The following is a 21,031-nucleotide window of genomic DNA, read 5'->3' as shown; positions in this document are numbered from 1 at the left end:
AGACCAAGAGCAGGAATGGTAACAGGGAAGGAAGGGATTCGACTCTCTTGGGTTCTGTGGGCCATCTGAATGAGTATGCACCCCAGAGACACCTCCCTGGAAACAGACATCAGTGAGGAGAAGATATAATGACCAGACTTGTTGGTAAGAAATCATTTGCCAGTCGTGTGGATAAAAGATTAGAGAGCAAAGCCAGAGAGACACTGAGAGAAGTAACTAGAGGTTGTCCCACTACAAGATGGCATGGGTGGCAGAGAACAGCATAATTCACCCTCATCCCACGGGAGTTTATGATCCAGTGAGGGAGAGGACGTGTGTACACAGAATCACTAAAGTGTGAGGTACCAAGGACTGTGAGAATTAAGCAAGAACGGATGAGGAACAGGAGAGGTCACATTTAGCAGAGAAGGTCAGGGAAATGCCTTCTTAGACCAAACCAAGAGATGCAAGGTTGGCTTTGCATCCTCTTCCCTGCTTGGGGTTGTCTGTTGTTATTTTTATTTTAGCTACAACTGCTTCCAGATTCAGAGATGAGAAGTAGCATTCCCCACTATTTTTAAGACACACACACACACACACACACAAACACACACACACACACACACACACACACACACAGAGCTTATATTTAGTTGCACATTATCTTTGTCAAGCAAGTAGGAAGCAGATTTTTGAACTTCTTTCAGAGTGAGATTTGTGAAGAACCCCCTTCGACTTGCCAGGCAGTGCATCCGGGAAGGGTTTACAGAGAAGCTTCCTATCCCAGGGTCAGCTGTCATCGCGCATAAAACACAGACACAAGGATGTGTATGACACTGAGAGGATGCTTGCACCCTAAGAAGTCTGCCGTCAACTGCCTTCCAAAAGACTAACACACCCTTCTCTGATAGCTCCTGGAACACCTTCTTTTTTGAAACTTAAAGATCATTAACTGAAAAATTAAAAACAATATATCAGTAGAGGTACCATGTGATACCTGCTCAAACGGTTTTCATTTCTCTGGATGGGAAATGTTCCAATATTCTAGCCTTTGAAAATAATAATACAATAACAGTATTGTCTGTTTAACTTAAAGCACGTCTGGGCTTACCATGTATTCCTAACTATACCTATACAGAGGTACATTTCACAGGACACAGCCAATCAGTAGTACTGACTTCTTATCGCTACAGATAGGTCTGTGTTTGTTTCATGTTTCATGTGCATGGATGGATATACTTACACAGGTGTGTCTGTGCATGTAGAGGTCACAGGACAACCCTGGTCACCATGTTCTTCCACCCATGATTTTATAAAAAAGGCTATCTAGTATTATATCCCATAAGCCTGGAGTTCACTGATTTGTTGGGCTGACCAGCCAGTGAGCTACAAGGATCCTCTTGTCTGTATCCCTAGTATAGAGACTGTAAGTGTATTCTATCATGCTTGGCCTTGGCTGTGTGTGCAAGCATGAATATGCTAGGGGTCTAACTCAGTCCTCATGCTTGTGAAATGGTTAACCACCTACTTCACCCACTGGACTATGACCTCAACCTCTGACAAATCTCTTTTGAAGAGAATTATAAGCAAGAAGGACTAGAACATCCTCTGCTTCCTAGTTAGCGTAAGTCTCAGTTTCACCTGTAGTTACAGTTGAGTAAGTCACTTAAACTCTACAAGGCTCTTTACCTAAGATGACTGGTCATTTAAATCAATTGCAAACTTCCCTCCAGATATACATCCCACCATGAGATGAGCTTCCAAGAACTTCAGTTATGTGAGGCTCTGCATAAGAAAGTGCCCTTCATAATACTGTTGGGAAAACAGCAAGAGAAAACTCATTCATTTCTGTAAGCATCTACGAATCACATTATGGGAAGGAGGGTGGGTGAATATATATTTGAGTATGCACTCTGATAGTACCAGTAGTGTCTATGTGGTGCCTATGATTAATGTAATTGTGTTTCTGGGCAAAAAAAAAAAATAGTGTCTTTAAAGTTTCCTCCTTCTTCAACCACACCCAGAAATTCTCTTCTATTTAAGACTCTACAGTTTAAGGAAGCCGACAGATCTGAATGCATCCAAAGAAAGGTGATAAAGATGGGGGGTGGGGGGAGAAGTCTGGGAAAGTTGCCATCCAAGGAGAAGTTGCTAAAAACTAAAAAGGTTTGGCGTTGAGACGACTTGAGGATATACTACAGCTGTCTCAAATATTGTGACGGACTGTCAGAAGATGAGAAATGAGACTTATCCTGGCCCTGGGCTTCCTAATAGATGGGGCAAGTTGATAAAAAGTACAGGGAGCTTAATTTGGGCCCAGTAGAGAGAAGAAAAGTGTGACAGCCATAGTAGCCAAGAATAGAATGGGATTGAGCTTCCCTTGTGCAGAGAGTAATCAGAAGGGCTGGGTATTAATACTTTTTATTGTCAAAAAGCAGTTCTCCATCCAATTGGATTGGTGCGTATTGATACAGGCCTTCAAGGAGGTCCAGCTTGTAATGGTATCTCATATGATGGAGGAAGACTCTGAGATACAGGAAGTGAAGGCACTTGTGTAAGAATAATTTACTATGTGACCAACCTGGCATTTGAACCTGTGTAACCTAGTCTCTGGGTCTGCAAGCCCAACTGCACAGCTCTATTGCCTGTAAGCAGATGTCACTGAGAAATGCTGAGATTCCCGGTGGGCTCTTTGAAGAACCCAATAACAGTGATACATTAGTTGCTGCTTGACGTATGAAAACTGTGATGGGACACAGGCAGGGGTGTTTCCTGAATCAGTTCCCAGCAACCTTAGTGCTGTACCCATACACAACCATCTCATTGCCCTCTTTACACCAGCTAGAGTTCAGGTTCACTATTACTTGCTCAGATCTTCTTTGTTTGACATGTTAATGCCACCCCTTCTGTTTTAACTGAAAATATCCACAATCATCACGAGGTGGGTAATTTGTCAGCAAAACTGTTTCTGGCTGCATAGGCTACCACACCTCTCTCCTGGATAAGAGCTATTTTTCCTCTTCTGCATCAGAGGCTGGTCCTCTTTTTGGCCCTCGAAATGTTAGAAAATAAAACAAAAACAAAACAAAAATGCTTCCTAACGCAGGAAAGGAGGAAGGCTTCCTTTCAGAGTTGAACCCTCTAAAAGGTGACTGGCCAGGAAGGACAAAGGATCCCTTCTCATAGATAGGTGCTTTTAAAATAATTTGACGACAGGTAGTTAAAATGGAAGTATGCCAGGCTGCCAATCATACTTCCTCCTTCTGGATTTCAACGCTTGTTTTACTTGAGGGAAGATGATATTTGAACATTTTCTGGCATCCATCAACAGCAATGTGCACATGGTTTCAAACAGGGGTTTTCAGCCTTCTGAAACCAATTACTTCTGCTTAAGTGGGAATGCCAAAGCAGAGATGTGTCAGCAACTAAGAGAATTCTTTAAAAAAAAATTAAATGTACATGGCAGTGCTGTGAAACAGCAGAAATTGTGTGTGTGCCTGTGTGTATGTGTGTGCGTGCGTGTGTGCGTGCGTGCGTGTGCACATACACACACACGCACACACACACACACACACACACACACACACACACACGCAAACATTTTTAAAGTGAAATTTTAGAAAGTCTATGTCAAAGAATGTTAACCCAGAGAGAGGCAGAAATGTCAGACACATTACATGGGCAGGGTGCTCGGCTGGCATTTGGCTGCCAGCGGGGGAGGCATCCTCCTGCAACTAACTCCTCAGGAACCTCACGCTGAGCCTGTCTACAGGGAAGGGAGCAGAAAGGGATGAGAAGGAAGGCACATTTTTACCTATTTTGTTTTTCCTTACCAACTGGAGAAGGCCTCAGCGGTGTCAGACTGAGGCTGCTGCTGCTGCTGCTGCTGCTGCTGCTGCTGCTGCTGGTGGTGGTGGTGGTGGTGGTGGTGGTGGTGGTGGTGGTGGTGGTGGTGGTGGTGGTGGTGGTGGTGTGTGCGTGTGTGCGTGTGTGTGTCCCACCTCCTTTTCCAGCTCCTGTAGATAGCAAGCCAACCTCTGTGACTGTTCCTGTAGCTGGCACAGTTGTTGTTAGCCAGGCTGCCTCTCATGGAGACTCATCAATATCTCACCTCAGTCTGTGAGTTGTCTCCATGGGAAGGAGGAGTTGCAGTCCCTGGATAAAGAGGAAGGATGGGCATGCAGATGGGGCTTCACCGGGGCCCCTCCTAATTGGCAGAGTGCTTGGAGTATTTGTTTTAACCCTTTGGCAGGTGTGCAGGGAAAGGTGGGGGCTTGGCAGTACAACTACTTGGTTTTGTTCTACAGTTCTGGTTCTGTCGTCAAGAATTCTTGTCAGCGACTGTCGTTTCTCATTCCTATCATGCTGTTGATCCGAATCTTGTCTGTTTCCTTCATGAGGGCTGCCAGGGATATTAGCAGAAAAATATTCTGTGAAAATAGATATAAAATGGGATTTATTAACTGTAAACATCTGTTAAGTCAAGCATCCTGAGTCGATTGCCAAAGTGTTTGATTTCAAGTTTCCACGTGTACATCTGTCACACATTTCCCATCCTCTAGGGACCTGTTGTGGGAGTTCTCTGTGTACCAGCAGAAGTGTGCGGTTGGCTCTGCCCTTATCTGTAGCTCCGTGTTAAAATATTTTTAATATAAGCGAAAAGGAAGTGAGAAGAATGATCCATTCTATTAGCGAGACTTTTTCTCCCAAAATAGGAGTTCTTCCAGCTTCTCGCAACTGATACTCATTACAATGAACAGGTTTTTAAGAAACTCCTGGTATCTCCTGGTGCAGGTGCCAGCTTGGCTGAGAACTCTCCGGGCAAGCCATTTGCCTTCCCACGGAAGGCTGCTGTCATGTCACCTTTGATGGAGTAATAACAACCCCTTGTGTCTCAGAACAGCTTATGTTTTGCAAAGTACTTTTAGTTATGCCGTGTGACTAATCTGCTTGGATCATCTACCACCTGTTTGGTGGGTGTCACTGTTATTAGTAGGTCCACGTGCTGCTAATAAAGGTACTAGCAGTAGGGGACTCGTTCAAAGCTGTATAGCGATGCATATCATGTAATTGCATATAATCAGTAAGTATTTGACAGTTGCCTATTCCATGCTGCAAGGTTTTGTTTTCTGGTATATGAAATGTGAGAGTCCACTCCTTATACACAGAAGTTTCTATGTTACGAGATCATGAGCATGTACTTGAGAGTACTGAGTCTCTGGATTTTTCTTCTTGCTTCCTTTTTCCTTACATTTAAAATATTTGAACATGTAGCTAGAGTTGATGGCAAAGTCAATCATATATTTCCATTAGCACACATAAAACTCCCACAAATAGGGTCCCCAAAAGATAAAAATGTGTTCCATATAATTAACCATATAACATATATTATATATATCTATAATATGTTCTTATAACCCTATATATGTATATGACATTGATTTCTGTTTTCCTACTTCATTTTTTCTTGCTGTATTAGGTATGTTTGTAACAGAGTAAATTCTATTAGAGTCGTACCACCTCTCTTTCACTAACCAACCCCCCCCACCACATTCATGCACATATACTTCAGTCGCCTATAGGATCTAGAAGTTTGCCATAGTATCCTCTCATTTGAGGAGAGAAATCATCTATAGATCTGGTCACTGGCTAATACCTAGACACCCTCCCATGGGTCTCTAGATCATAAAAGGAGGGTTCTCTTACTTCATTTACATTTGTTTAACTAGAACGGATAGGAGGAGTCAGCAGGCAAAGCAGAAACCACCTCTGAACCATCCCAACAGCTTTTCCAGACCCCATGCTTGAGTTGCTTCTGCCTCTGGGGAATAAATATGTTCCTGGAAGCTGGAGAGGACAGCTGCCCTCGTCTCTTGCCAGTGTCTCTGTCTGTCTGGACATACGTAGTATTCTCTCAAGAGTCTCAGCAGGAAACCTTAAGACTAGCACCAGTTCATCGAGCACCAAGGAGCACGTTGTCAAGGCTACTTAGACAAGCCCCACATGACTCCCTCTTCCCACTCTCTCTGCCAGCTGTCCCCAGACAAGGCCATATGCCAGACATACATGTTCACTGACCAGCAGCATGTGACCACTGGCTCAAGTGCAGAGATGGCCTGTGGATTGCCCTCACACAGACACCTGTGAAAACCCATGACACATCTTTGTTTGGGTTTTCCAGGGATGCTGCGGTGCCCACTTTCCTCTGTGCCCTTTGCTTTCCATCATAAAAAGGGAGGGCAACCGAGCTTACGGTAAAGTCTTTGCTGGGACCATTTTCTCATTCTCTAGCATCATCTTTGAACCATTTAACAGTGTGCCCTGGGGTTGTTACCTGTCACATGGGCAAATTCCCCCTACATTAACCATAGTTAGTCCTCCAACATTCACCAACACACATGGCAAGGTACACCATATGTGTGTGGGGGGGGGGGCTGCTTCTCAGACTTTTTTCTTTTTTTGAAGTTATTCTGAAGATCTCTTGGGAAGTAGATGGAGGTTGGATTCATAAAACTTTAAAATGTCAGAGCTGGAAGGCAGTGTAAATTACATGTGGTCTAATTGTCTTATTATAATGATGAAGAAATTGAGTCCCAGGGAGGGTGAGGCTTGCCCCAGTTTACCCTGACAGAGACTGCACTGCGCTGTGTCTGTCTGTCTTTCACATTGCCCAGACCCCCAAGGTACCGAAAAAGCTGCCACATGGGTGGGTTATCTGATGCCTTTGTCCTATGGATACCAACAGGGTCTATTCACAGGGAAGAGGTCAGAAGTCATGGAAAGAACAGAGGGTGGGGTGAAGGGAAGCAGAGCTACGGATCCCCAAGTCGGCTGTTTCTCTGAACTTAACACTTAGCTCCAGAGCGTTCCCAGATAGCCTCACTTTCCAGCTTCTCTTTCCAGATTCCTTTGATTGTGTAGCCCACAGAAGATTTGGTGGTGGTGCCTGCTTCTCACTTTTGCTAATCTTAACGCATCGCAGCATCCCTCTGGCTGCCTAAACCCTGACCACATCTCTAAATAATTCCCTTATTAAACTCTCCTCATATCAGCCAGTTTGGGTGTCATCTAGTGTCACATTAGCACCTTAGTTGGTGCAATTTGGACTCTAGAAAACAGCAATAACAACAACAAAACCCTACAACCTGCCCAGCTTCTGCATCGTCACCCAGATTGTCAGTCTCCCATACTGCACTTACTATGGACAGCTCACTGTTTGGCGTACATACGTAATTGTTCTATAAGCATATAATCCCATGCACTGGTTCCAGGTTAAGAGACTAAGTTCAGAGTCTTGGGTTCAAACTACAGGTGTGCCTTTTGCTAGCCGTTCCTTAATGAGCCAATTGCTTAACTGCTCTGTGTCTCAGTGAAGCTGCTGCGAAGACACAATGATATCGATCCAGCCAAGGGATTCGGAACACGTCAGTGTGCACTACTGTGAGCTAGATAAATGTTAGCATGATCACTGTTCACTGTTAGAACTCCTGTTTCACAGATGGAAACTTTTATTAGGACTGTGATTAGAAAAAACTTGCAGTTTGTCCCAAGCCTTTTTATGCTGCCATAAAACGTCATGAGGATAAAGATTAAGTTCCCAGGGACACTGAAGAAGGGGGTGCAGGCGAGAGAGGAGTGTGAGTCACTGGGGTGTGTGGACATATGGGACAGGAATGTAGACTGCACCATGCTGGACAAGCCGGGATGTGCCTGGGACCTCTGATGTGCCGGGCAGGGTTGGGATTCAGTCCCCTTTCAACAAGATGATGGGTGTGGGAGGAGGCACGGCATGGGATCCGTTGCCCCATGAGACTTCCTTGAGAAAAAGCCATGAGCTGGATATTCCTACAAGCTCAGTGGCACAACAGCGACTTTACGAAGGTGCCAAGTGCTGGCGGGCACCCACCTGGAGACGGAAGTTGTTCCCTTGTGTTCTTTGGAAGAGTAGGATTTTTTGCTTCATTTCCTTTGTCACTCTTTGTCCTTTCGCCTGTGTATCTGATGAATATTCAGACAAGGGTAACTGACCACACTTCAACCCTATCCCCCATGGGTTTCCTTAAACTGCCTTTATGCTTGCATACTCTCCTAGGAGCATAGCTAGGGGTGTTTGGAAAGGAGAGGAGAGCCCTAAGCTCTCCTGAATGTCTCTTACTCAGATAAAAGCCTAGCCAGCTCTTTACTGGTTATACCTCCCGACCCTCTGTGCTTTCCCCTTTCCTTCCTCTAGGGGGCAGAATATTCTGACTGGTCCAGTCTCTGCTCTTCTATCATTAAACAGAAGACTGTGACATGCTTCCAAAAGAAAAAGAAATAAAGCCATCCCATCTTCTGTGGCCCGGGACAGTGACAACTCCCTGTTATTACTTTATGTCAGACAAGGAAAGAATCTAATTCACTGTTGGAGGGTGTGGGAACCTCGGCAGAAGGCAGTTGCTTCCTATACACTCTCTGAGTTAGACCTTGATGCTCACCTAAGAGAAGATGAGCCTGGCTTCTCCTGATCATCCCCCCTTTGCTCATTCTCTCTCTCTCTCTCTCTCTCTCTCTCTCTCTCTCTCTCTCTCTCTCTCTCTTGCTTTTTATTAGAATTTCAATTATTGGCCCAGAAGGTAATTACAGGGTAATTAACAGGCTATCCTGCTAGGTAGGCATTAACAGGGTCCCCTGAATGTGAATGAACGTTAATACCCAAAGCTATCCCTAAGTCTGGCTTCTTACTGTTGTGTCCACACTATTATGTCCACAGCCTGACCCAAAATATGGCGCACTGGGTGTCACTGTGGCACACAAGTCTGGGACTATTGACAGCTAAGTAAGGGAGGGTGGTGATTCTCCTTCTGTTTCTACACTGTTGAAAGGTCACCCTCACTCACAAGCTCCTCCACTCTCGATCCTCTTGGCATTCATTTAATCCCTCACCCACCCCCACCCCCACCATGGTACTTAAGAAATTCTATCAGGTGATGTAACTAGTTATTGAGAAGCTATCTGTCTTCTTTCAACCACTATACATAAACTCTGACAGAGCAGAAACTTGGTGCGTATCCTCTGATCTATCCAGTGCCTGGTGCATGGGAAGCTCCCTTCCAGTGTTTTGTCAATTGGCAAGTGTCTCAAGAAGGTCGTGCTAAGAAATTTCTCAACCACACACACACACACACACACACACACACACACACACACACACACACAAGTGTTCTGATCTTTTTTTTTTTACTTTGAAAAATATGGACTTTGACTAAGAAAATTTACTCTGAATATTATATCCTATGACAGTGTTGGCATTACTGCAAAAAAACAAAACAAAACAAAACACGGGTTTATTTTTGTAAATGGCTGATATATCACTTCTGGATTAGCAACAAATTAAAAAGAGAAAGTCTTATTCTCTAATGCTACCCCAGAGCCAGAAGTAGCTATGCAGTCCTCTATTAGAAGCCCCTGTGTCATGGGGTTCTATCCCAGCACCCGCAGAGGAAACTGGAGGTTCCCACGTCCTTTCTAAGAAGCTTGTGTAGCCTTGCCTTTTCGAGTTCCACAGTAGCTGTATCCAGAAATTCTCACGTATCTGCTAGAGCAGGATGGAGACAGCCACGGTGCCAGGAAGACGACTTCCAACAACAGAAGCACCTGGGAAAGTTTCATCGACTCGGGATCATCTGTGTGCCTTCAGCAGTGAGCTGTGTGTATCATGAGAAGCAGCTCCAGGCTGGAAAGAACGAGGCAGAAAGAAACACAGCGTCTGACTCAGACCTTGCTGGAGGAATGTGTTGGTTTTGACTCTCAGATGGCTTTTTGGAAGAGAATCAAAAGTGACTCTCAGTCAAAGCACACACACACACACACACACACACACACACACACACACACACACACACACACACACACCTGCCCGTGCCGGCACACACAACTCAGGGTCTCCCCGGAGTGAGTGACATGAGAATGTTCCAGCTCCTAGGAAGATCCCCTCTGTGTGGAAGGACCTCGGCTGTCTCATGGTTTTCACCTGGGTAACATATTACAGCTTTGCTCTCAGACAGAAGGAATGACAGGGTACGTGGAAAGGAAGAGGGAATGTTAATGCTGGCTGGTTATTTTCCCAGAGATCTGAATGCCCCCACTCCCGTCCTTCTGCAGTGGTGTTGCCCACAGGAGACAACGTAGGGACCTACATAAGTACTTGATCCTCTGCCGTGTTCTGGTTGCTGGCAGGCCGTGGTGAGGTTAGGGACAAAAAGCTGATTTCAGATATTCCGCTGATATTGATCCCTGCTCGTCAGTCAGGCTTTTGCTGTGCTGGCTCACTCCCGCGCTTAGGCAAAGGCGTCCACACATTTCCTGCCACCGCTTATTCAATCTATTACAGAGTCGCATCTGCATTCAGGGTGCTCTCCCCCTTTCTTTGACCCAGTTTTAAAAACATCCAACTAAAAATGCTTCATTAAGCTTATATAGAGGTTGCAAGACAATCAGAATTTGTCCTATGGCTGTTACCAGAAGGATTACTGTAAGACCTCTATCCCTTCCCTTCCAAAAGTCCCGGTCTTTTGAACCAAAAAGGAAAACAAACAGAAAAAAAATTGCTGATGTCCATGAATACCTTACTGAAGTACAATCGAGCTGCCCGAGTTTGAGGGGATATTGTTGTTGTTGTTGTTATTGTTGTTGCCTGAAGTCTTTCCATTTTTACTACTTAGACAGCATATAGAATCCACATTTAACTTAGTCTTCGACTTCCTTACTGAACAATCCCCCAAACCAGGACAGTGGCCCTGACTTAGACACACACTAGCCATTGTTGGCACTCCAAGTCCCAGACTCCGTTCTAACTCCCTCACAGCTGGCAACCTCTGTGGGACTCAGTGCTTGCAACAGCAGTCATATCGAGAAAACGTTTCAAAGACCTTTGATGGGAACGGAGAGATGGTTCAGTCAGTAATGGGCTTGCTACCAGGCATTCGAACTTAAGTTCAGATTCCCAGCCAGCCATGTGAGAAGCCAGGCATGGTGGTGTGTGACTGTGGTCCTAGTATGGACAAGACAGAATCGGGGAATCCCTGGAGCTTGCTGGCCAGGTACTCTAGGCAAATTGGTGATGCGCTCCAGTTTCAATGAGAGACCATATCTCAAAAAGCCCAGTGGAAAACTATAGGGAAATACCCAGCATGCTGGCTTCTAGCTCTGACTTCACACACACACACGCACACACACTCATGCACACACGCGCACACACACATTCTCACACTAACACACACACAGCACACATGCACACACACTCACACACACATTCTCACACTAACACACACAGCACACATGCACACACACTCACACACACTCACACACTCACACACACATTCTCACACACTAACACACACATAGCACACATGCACACACATTCACACTCACACACTCACACACTCACTCACACACTCACACACACTCACATACTCACACACACATACATACATTCTCACACACTAACACACACAGCACACATACACATACACTCACACTGACACACACAGCACATATACTCACACATACACTCATACTCACACACACACACTCTCATACACATACACACACGTAAACACACATGAAATCTTGCATTTCACGTACAAGCAATATAAAAATATTCCCCCCCCCCCGTGTGTGTGTATGTGTGTGTGAGGGAAGGTTACAGGTATTGCTTCTGCTGTCCCTGGCTTTTTCATGGGTGCTTGGAAATCTGAACTTGGGTCCTCAGGCTGGACCAACAAGCATTTACTCACTGAGCCACTACCCACCCCCACGATGACTTTCTTATAGTCTTAAAATTGTGGCTCCACCCCCAACCCCAGTTGAGACTCTTTTGCCACTAGATGAGGCTGAAGCTTCCCGCTTCTGGTATTCCCGCACTGATTTGTGGGTAGGGTCTGGTTTGCAATAGTGCAAAGTTTGACCTTCAATGGGCAACATGTGCTCTTTCAGATCCAATTCTGCCATTCCTTACATTCTATGAGGAGTACACACCACTTAACGTGTACGTGTGCGTGTGCATGTGTACTATGTGTTTACTGGTGCCTGCAGAGGTGAGACTCCCTGGAGTTAGTATTATAGGAGATTGTCATTGTGAGCGGCTGCACATGCTTACTAGGAATTGAACTTCACTTCTCTTCAAGAACACGTGTTCTTAACTGCTGAGCCATTCCTCCAGCCCCAGACGAAGATCTTTTAAAATGTTCTTCTTGCAGTGTACTGGCTTAGGCTCCACCCTCCCTAGTCTCTTTCTCTGTTTAACCTTAGTGGAACACTGAAAGGTGTAGATCTTCCCAGCATGCTTTTCCCAGCTCAGGAGTCAGAGGTCATTTCGTTCTTTGCCTTAGAACCCTCATGCTGAGAGTTTGGAATCACAGCACCAAGCTTCCAGGCAATGAGCAAATGCCAACCGTCCTCTAGCAGAGGGACTAGCCGAGACTGTGAAGCAGTAGGTACGGGATGGACACTATACCACTATGACCCTGTTTTTGGTGGAGGAAGGGACAGAAAAGAGAAGGAGGGGACAGAAAAGAGAAGGAGTCGTCAGGCAAGCATGTGGTCTCCAGCTGCCTGGCACCACGAATAGCCAGAGCACCTGCCCAATTTAGGCACCTTTGTTAACTTTGTTACCACTCAGGCCCTGAGTAAAGGATACATGGCTGAGAATACTTCTAAATGTTCATGAATTTGTTTTGATACCTAGAATTTTTTTCTCCCATGGAGATTGAACTTTCCCTCACTTTAAATTGTCTATTTACTTTAATTAAGCCTTCCCCTGGCTCTCCAACTTGTTGAACCTGATAAGTGCTAATTTACAAAGGGATTCTCTTTCTCCCTCCCTCTTTCTCTCCCTCCCTCCTTCCCTCCTCCCCTCCCTTCCTTCCCTTCTCCCTCCCTCCTTCCCCCTTCCTCTTCCTCTCCCTCTTCCTCTCCCTCTCTCTTCTCTCTCTCTCTCTCTCTCTCTCTCTCTCTCTCTCTCTCTCTCTCTCTCATCTCTCGTCTCCCCTCTCCCCTCCCCCTCCTTTCTTTAACTTAGGTCTCTCATCTTTGCCTGGTGCAGCAGCCAGAGAGGAACTGATAAGCCGCATCTTTAATCCCTGCTTTCTTCCTGGGAAGGTGTCTCAGTCGATACAAGTCAGGATTTCTGAGCGACTGCTTGTGGTCTACATTACATCTCTTTACTTTGGCTTCTTAGTATAGACATCTTTGGATAGGGTAAGGCAGCCAGGAAGATGCTAGAGACTTCTTAATATTCCACCTGTGGCAAAAAGAAAAAGAAAGGAAAGGAAAGACACAGTTGGGAGTAGTCAGTTTGAGAGAAAGCTAAGCCCATCTTCCATTGAGTGTACCCCAGTTTCAAGCTGCACCCTGCCGTCTGTGGAGTGTCTCAATCCACATTGTACTTCTCCTGAGAAATTTCCAGAGGATCCCCCGCCCCCCACTTCCCCATGCCACCCACAGTTAAGTAAGGTTCCTCTTCCCAGCTCTCCAGACGCCATCTGTTTTCCCTTCATAGAGCTTCGTATATTCTATTTAAATTAAGTTAGCGATTTAATTTAAATTGACTAGATTGTCAGCTCTCCAAGGAGCAAGATCCTGTCCTCACTCACTGTTCTACCCCACCGGTCAGGAAGCGGCTTCTGGAGAGAGAGGCCTCTCCCAGGCTGAGGTCTGGAAAGCCTTGGATCTGGAAGCTGAAGAGAACTCTCCCACTCTAGCCTTCCGGGTTGCAGAAGGCGGGTGGAGTCACACCTGGCAAATTTGCCTGCCCGCTTAGATCTAAATAGAGCGCATTCTTAGGCAGAGAGGGAGCACTTGGAGACTGTGGAGACGAGGATTTACTCTTGCCTGCTCCAGTCTATCACCCGCATGCAGAGAAGATCAGGGCCAAGATGCATATTTATGAACTCTGGATGAATGTGCCCTCCCCACCTGCCCATGGGGAGCTCTTCTTCGAGTCTCCCTCACCAGCCTCGCTGTTCTGCTGTGACTGATGAAGCTGACTGGGCAAATTGCTATGCTGATGAACCCGCACAGCTACCTGAGCAAATGTTCCAGGGAGACCTCCAGGGATACACAGCGCTGGAGAGAAGGCTCCCCCACCGCTCTCCACGGCGGCGAGGCGTGAGCCCCTCAGCCCTTAGCTAGTCAAGTCCAGCAGAGTAAGGAAGATGAAAGACTGTGAGAGGGCTACTCACTTTTTTTTTTTTTTTTTTTTTTTTTGGCAACCAGGGTGCCTGTCCTTGGGCTGGCAAGAAGCCTTATTGCGTTTCTTCTGAAAGTTATTCAAATCGAGACCTAGAGGTCTGGGTGTCAGCGTGCTCATCAGAAGAAGGAAACCAAGAAGCAGAACCAAAAGCACTTAAAGGAGGGATGCATTACCTTAAATTATGTAGATGGAAAACTGACATGATTGTCAATGTCACAAGTCACCTTTCTGAGTAAACATTTACCTCTGGGCAAATGCGGGGGGTGTGGGGGGAGGATGCGTTTCCTTCTGTTTACAAATGACTGGGTATGCAAATGCAGGGAGTGAGCCTTGTGCCCCAGAATGGAGAGATGTCGTCTCTCATCTTCCCATAATGAGGAACATGCAGGAATCTGTCAAAAAGGCATCCCGGGTTTGATTTGTGTCTTCTGAAGGAAGGGGGGGGGGTCGTGCCGTTGGATCCGCCAGCTGGTTTTCAGCCCAAATATTACATCAGTCTCTTGTATGATCTTGCATCCTGTGTAAAATGCAATATTTGGGCCTAATGGGCAGGATTAGCGAGAGCTGGGAAGCCATAAATGAAAGTTTCTTGTTTCTGGAGAGCAGGTTGAAGCTTTTATATCATCTGCCGCAGAGCTCTGTGAATTTCAATGTATCTCTTGGGCTTCGGTAATATTCGTGTTAATGTCAAAATTGATCCCATTGTTATTGAGATGTGTGGGTTGTTTTTTTTTCCCCTCCCCAGGCCAAAGATGCACAGTGGCTGTTGCCAGGGCTGACGAATATCTGCATGGGACATGCTCTTTCCAAGCCTTTCCCAGAAACGACTGAGGTTATCACATGTGGTGCTTCCTACCCACATTTTATTTGTAGACCCGAATTTTTCTTTAAGTCACCCAGAAGTTTAACTTATATTCACAGAGGACCTACTGTGTGCCTAGCCATCTTCTTGACCATGAGGTACAGCAAACATTATTGTAAGCCAGGGTAACGGGATCTAGACTCTTCCTTACAACTCTTACCTAGATATGGAGAAGAGACAGTAGGTAAATGCATAACTGAAAATCTAGCGTTGCTTAAAGAAACAGAAACAGAAACAGAAGAGAGCGAGTTGTACTGGTAGGAGGTCACTGGATCAGCTATCACCAAGGTGACCACACCACCCAATTCCACTTTGGGATATACACCCATAATGATCGTAAGTGTTAGGTACCTGTGCATTAAAGTTCAGAGCAGCCTTACTACAAGATGAAGCTAGCCCAAAGTCCCAATAGATTGTTTGGATAAACAGTTGTGTCATTTTGATACAGTGGCATACTCTTCAGACTATAAGAAAGGAGTGTGTGCGGGCACATGCTACAGCGGGGCGGAACCTTGAAGACATTGGGCTAACTGAAAGAAACCTGCTGTACGTGTCTACCTCCTAGTGTGAGCAAAGTCACTGAAATTGGAGACAGGTTGGTGAGTGCCAGAGACTGGCAGAGGATTTACTGGAGAGTTACTGTTTGATGGGTTTGGACAGATAAAAATAGATAAAGGGTGACAATGGCGTCTCAATCCTGTAAATGTTCTTAGAGCCTCGGAACTTCATGCCTGACGGTGATTATGAATTTTGTGCCATTGTGTTTTTAACACAATTTAAAACGCCCATGCCTCCAGTCTATGCTAGATGAAAAGGAAAGGAAAGGACCACAGGGGAAGTCAAAGGAGGTTGTTGCTTCAGCATCTAGACCAATGTGAAGGCAGCGGTGAGGGACTGGGGATGTGGCTCAGGGGTAGAGAGTCCTGGCCTTAGAAGTCTGAGATCTTGCTTCCACTCCCAGACACTGAACAAAAGAAAAAGCCAGAGAGTGGTGGTCTGACGGCACCAGGAAAGCAGAATCTATGGATCTGAAGCATGTTTTAAAGGAAAAGCCATGGGTCTTATTTACGGATAACACCGCCATCCTTTGTAGTTTGAACTCCCCTGCACTTGAAGCCAATAGACCACTCATGTAGAAGCTGAAGACTGGCAAAAATCCCTTTGGCTGGCAGATGTGCTTAAGCTTGCTGTCTCGGTGCATGACAAGGGAAAGCTTTATTTTTAAACTCCGCCGTCGTCTTGGATGGGTAAGGGAGCCGCTGCTGTTGACATGTGAAGATTTGGCTGCACTGTCACGCAGCGCTCACGCGCTCTGTGTGAACACGGCTTGACTTGTGATGTGCGGTGATAAGTAGCGTGTGGCTAGCGTTGTTCATTCCCCTCCTCATTAGTAATGCACGTCTCCCATTAGCATATGCAACTAACTACTCCCTTTCCCCTGCGCTGTGTTGACATTCATTGTAATGATTTATTATCCAAGCTAAATAACCCTCAATATGAAACAACAAACATGCTTGTGTTTGTGTTTTTCATTTGTTTTCTTTTGTTTTTCTTGCTTGCTCCATAAGTAGATAGGGTGGTTTGTTTTTTGTTTTTTTTTTTTTTTTAAGTGTGATAATTAGGCAGTGCAGGAGACCACTTGAAAGGTTAAGAAACTTGGTGATGTTTATTTGCAAAGACTCACCAAATTTTGGTGACAGCCACCCCTATGTCCTTGGAATTTCAAAAAGAAGGTGGGGGGGAGACAATAATGGCAGATTATTAAAATGTTTGTTATGAGCAAACACTCCATCTAAGACTTAATGATCTATAAAAGGGCCACATTTGGGCTTCCTGCAGAGCCTCCACAGCCCCCAGAAGTCTTGTTTTATTTATTCGTGATATCTCCTCAATGGCCTGAGCCATCAAGAGCGCTTACCAGACAGCAAGTGGCAGAGGACAGTGGCTGGGATCCAGAGCTGTTTAGTTAAATAGCCCGAGTTGACATCCAGGCAAAGCAACCGATTGCGTGACCTTGGCTGATCTGTATGGTAGCTCCCTGAACCCCGGTGGTCCTCATCTATAAAACAGAGAGGGTAACATGCTGATCTCGTGAGGTCTGTGTGACTCGTGAGAGAACGCAGGCGAGGCTCTCGCCGACATCATCTGAGAATGGCTGCTCAATAAATATTAGCCGTTACTATCATCCTCTGTGAGCTACGAATATGACATTATGAGATAATAAAGACATTACACATAAAAATAAGCCCGTCAGGGCGTCATGTAAAAATTAAGAGAAAATAAACACATGCAATGGATCTGAACCTCCAACAGTGAAAACCTGAAGATTGCTTGGCAGTATGTGTAAAGCCTTGTGTTCAGAAGGGTTTGACGACATCTCCTCGTCCTGCACAGAAGATATGAGCTCCCTTGCCTCACATCACTCGGGGTTTACTTCACAAGCACAGCCTCATTCACTCGGATTGCCCACTTGCTACTGACTTGGTGCTGCCCGTTTGTATCACCGAGACTACACCAATCATTACTTCAGATACCGGAGACTTCTCACTAATGGGTTAGTTACTTTTGCGTCACCCTGACTCAAATACCTAACCGCAATGATTTAAGCCAGGAAGCTTGATTTGGGCTTATGGTTTCCGGGGAAGGGAGACATGTGGGTGAGAGCAGCTCCATCTTTAGCAGCAGAATTATGGGGCAGCATTCTATCCTAGCAAAAACAGAAAACAGGAAAAGCAGACTAGAACCTGTGCTGGTATTCCCTTTTAAGGGCCTGCCCCTAGTAGTCCACTTCCCGCTAGCAAGGCCCTGCCTCCTAAAGGCTCCATGGCCTTCAAAATAGCAGCACGAGACAACACAAGCATTCGTTTCAAATTCATACGGTAACTTGGTGCCTGGTAGTTGCCACACCTCAAAAACCGTCTGCATTGTACTGTGCCCAGTTAGAGCCGTCTTACTCAGGTTACAATGGTAGTTCTGTTCTCTGAAGAATAAGAAACACTCATTTCTGACTGTTTCCACTTAAAAACCTGAGCAGGTTACTCTCGCCTCAGGCTTTTCCCCAATAGAAAACTGTTATTGATGTTGTTTAAGTGTCATATCCCACTCAAAGGTAAAAGGCTCCTTCCACTTGCCACTTTTCCGGTGATTTTTTTTTCTACACAGTGTCTACAAGTCAACACTCCTGGGCTCAATTAAAATATGAATTTAGCCACCGGATTCAGAGGGAGGTGATCAAGCTTGAATACTAATACCTTAACAATTTCCTATGAATGTCAGGAGGGGGCCCATTGAGGAATGGTTTGGAAGACAATGGCTGGGGAACTGGAGGTGCCTGGGGATGGTTCTAGCTCCGTACAGGTCTACATTGAATTTTTCTGTTTTTTTATAAACATAAAATATTGCTCATTAGACTAACAATTTGCCTGCGATTATACCTTTGTGAGAAATTCAAAGCCACTGAAACCATACTTTCTGCTTTTCCAATGCCTCATTATCCCACAGGGCGGGGATTAATTTCCCAGACCCCCAGTTTTAAAGACTCAACCCATTGCATCATGGTAAAACAAAAACCAACCAATCATACCAAAAACAAGACCTGTTAAGTTCTCAATAGGTGTCAAGTCCTCTCTCCTTGTCAGGGAAAAGACTAGATCAAAGGCAGGCCCAGCTCCTCACAGATCACCATTCCAAGACAATGAGGAGACAATGTGATCATATTATGAATCAGTTGGATTGGACTATGAAGGCTTAGGAGTGAATGTTTCAAACAAAGTAGATACCTATAGCAAGAAGGAACATTAGCCAGGTGAGGAATTGAGAGAAACAGGCAGAGGCCAAGGAAAATAGGATTTAAAATGAACTTATAGAATTAACAACTGATCCACTACCAACCTCAGTCCATTTCCTTTTTTTCTTCATTTGCTCACTTTATTTTATTGAATGTACAGCGAAAGAGGGAAATGGGAAATGGGAAATGCTTCACTGAGATGCATCTTTAACGTTCACTTAAAGTTCTGACTTACAAAATCTGCATCCAGCACCAGTGTGGTTCAGTCTGATGTATAGATCTGCTCTTAGCTGGCTTTGTATCAGAGAATCTAAGCAAGCTGCTGGCAGGCTAAACAAACCAGGTAGATGAGCTCGTAGAGTGGGCACTGGATCCTATCTAAGTTGCTCAGCTCAGGGGAGACTTCCAAAATAAAGTTTGAATGCTGTTGGTTGCACATGACTAAGAGGACAGAATTAATACTCTTTCTTAGCCCTGACTCCTGATTTAAAGCCTAACAATTGGCTTTAAAGAGACAAAAAAAACTGTGTGATATTCGGAAATAGTTTGAGTGTATTAGAAGAATGAAAATAATCCTTTGAGGTTCAGTATATACAGAAGTAGATGAGAGAGGAAGAAAGAAAAGGGAGAGAGAGAAGCTTGCTACATTGTAAGCCCACTTCAGTGGGTCTCTTTCTCTCTCAACTTTAGCTTTGAAGCCGAACACTTGAGAGATTAGCCCAGCACTAAAGAAAATGCCCTCTTTTATGTGTGAAAGCTCGGTAATTGCTGCAGAAAGATACTTAGTGGCTCATAATATTCATATAATCAGATTAGTTTTGAATCCTACCTCAGCGGAGGACGCTGGAGTAATCCAATTCTCGCCTGTTTACCTTGTCAGTGTGCACACGCTTTTTTTCCCCCCTCAAGTCTTTCCTTTCTGAGCCTCTGTGGATGATATCAACAAAGCTATTCTAGGATCTTAGAGAACAAGCCAAGTGCCAAAGTAAAAGGGGGGACAAAGAAAGAAAGGGAGGTGCTCTCGTTGTTTGAAGAAGAGTAGGGTGTGCCCCATTGGCTTGGTTTTGGCACCTTGGTTGATCTAGTTACTCCCCGGCTAAAAGTTAAAACAAGCCTGGCTTTCGACATACACAACCATAACTCCGCTGGGCAGTTAACATCTCAATTCATAGACACCTGTCTCATGACCAATCTTCTTCGAGCTTCGAGCATATGGCTGTGTCTGATGGCTTCACTGATTTCACAAGGGAGAGTTTTTTAAGATCTCTATTTGAGGGGCAGCCACTACACAGATGAGTGATACACGGCTGGAATTAATTATTGCTTGCCAAGTTGGAGAATCGGTCCGTTCTAAATTCAGAGCCAAGCCCCATCTTAAGGCTGGCAATGCTTTTGGTTAACTGAGTCTAACTCCCTTCCACCCCACCCCCACCCCCGCCAACTCCAGTAACCCAGCACCATTTGTATTTCACTATTAATGGTGGACCACGTATTTGAGCACCCACGTTTGAAATTTGCTTTCTAGTTTTATAAACAAGAGGGTGGTCATACATTCCCTGGGCTGATAATTAAGAACGATCTTACCTTGTAGTCGCAAGAGTCCCTCCTTCCCATGAAGGCTTCCTTTCTTCCCAAAACGAAAGTGGCATTTCAGCCATCTGGCATAGGCTTCTGTCAATTAAGGAGCCAATCATATTTTATCCACATCATTCTGCAGGAGTAATGAACTTGCTCTCCATAAATAAGTGTGTGCTCCCCGGAATACGGGAGTGCCCTTCAGTATTTCTGAACTTTCCTAAGATGATATCTTAGGAGCAAATAACATATCAGCAAATACCCCAATAAATGCTATGATCTACTAGGGAAAGTGGCGCAGATTACAGATAACAGCCAGCCGCCAGGCAATCTTGGAAACCGCCCTAAAAGCCTGTCGGTTAGGTAAGGTTTTTTTTTCCCCCCTTAACCAATGTCTAACTGTCGGGACATCTCCCTCATGGCTTGATTAACTTTTTCAAAGCACGATGGATCTCTAGTGGTTTTGGAAGTTATCCCAGCAGGCATTCCCCTAGGCTTCCCTGGGGAAAGGGTATAGGCCAGTGTCTCTCATTTTGTGTTAGGGCTTTGAAGTCTCACGTTTTCAATTACCTACCAGACCCAGCATTTTCTTTGAATA

The 21,031-nt window shown here is 45.1% G+C and overlaps 1 protein-coding gene and 1 long non-coding RNA gene across 9 annotated transcripts in view; one reads left to right on the top strand and one right to left on the bottom strand.

Moving 5' to 3' along the window:
- Tenm2 (teneurin transmembrane protein 2) overlaps nt 1–21,031 on the top strand; it is a 1,226,262-nt gene that overhangs the window by 738,833 nt on the left and 466,398 nt on the right.
- LOC134480776 (uncharacterized) lies at nt 9,287–20,674 on the bottom strand. 3 transcript variants are annotated; one of them, XR_015631529.1, is made up of 4 exons: nt 20,443–20,674; nt 16,990–17,130; nt 13,033–13,258; nt 9,287–9,691 (listed from the first exon to the last, which is right to left on the bottom strand). It is a non-coding gene; the product is annotated as an uncharacterized LOC134480776 (long non-coding RNA). The 3 variants fall into 3 exon arrangements; XR_015631531.1 differs by lacking the exon at nt 20,443–20,674 and adding an exon at nt 19,688–19,787; XR_015631530.1 differs by lacking the exons at nt 9,287–9,691; nt 20,443–20,674 and adding an exon at nt 19,688–19,787 and having other exon boundaries at nt 12,116–13,258.

The sequence above is a fragment of the Rattus norvegicus genome, chromosome 10 (genome assembly GCF_021556685.1).
Source record: "Rattus norvegicus strain SHRSP/BbbUtx chromosome 10, alternate assembly SHRSP_T2T, whole genome shotgun sequence".
NCBI classification, from domain to species: Eukaryota; Metazoa; Chordata; class Mammalia; order Rodentia; family Muridae; genus Rattus; species Rattus norvegicus.
This window is presented reverse-complemented; position numbering and strand designations above follow the sequence as displayed.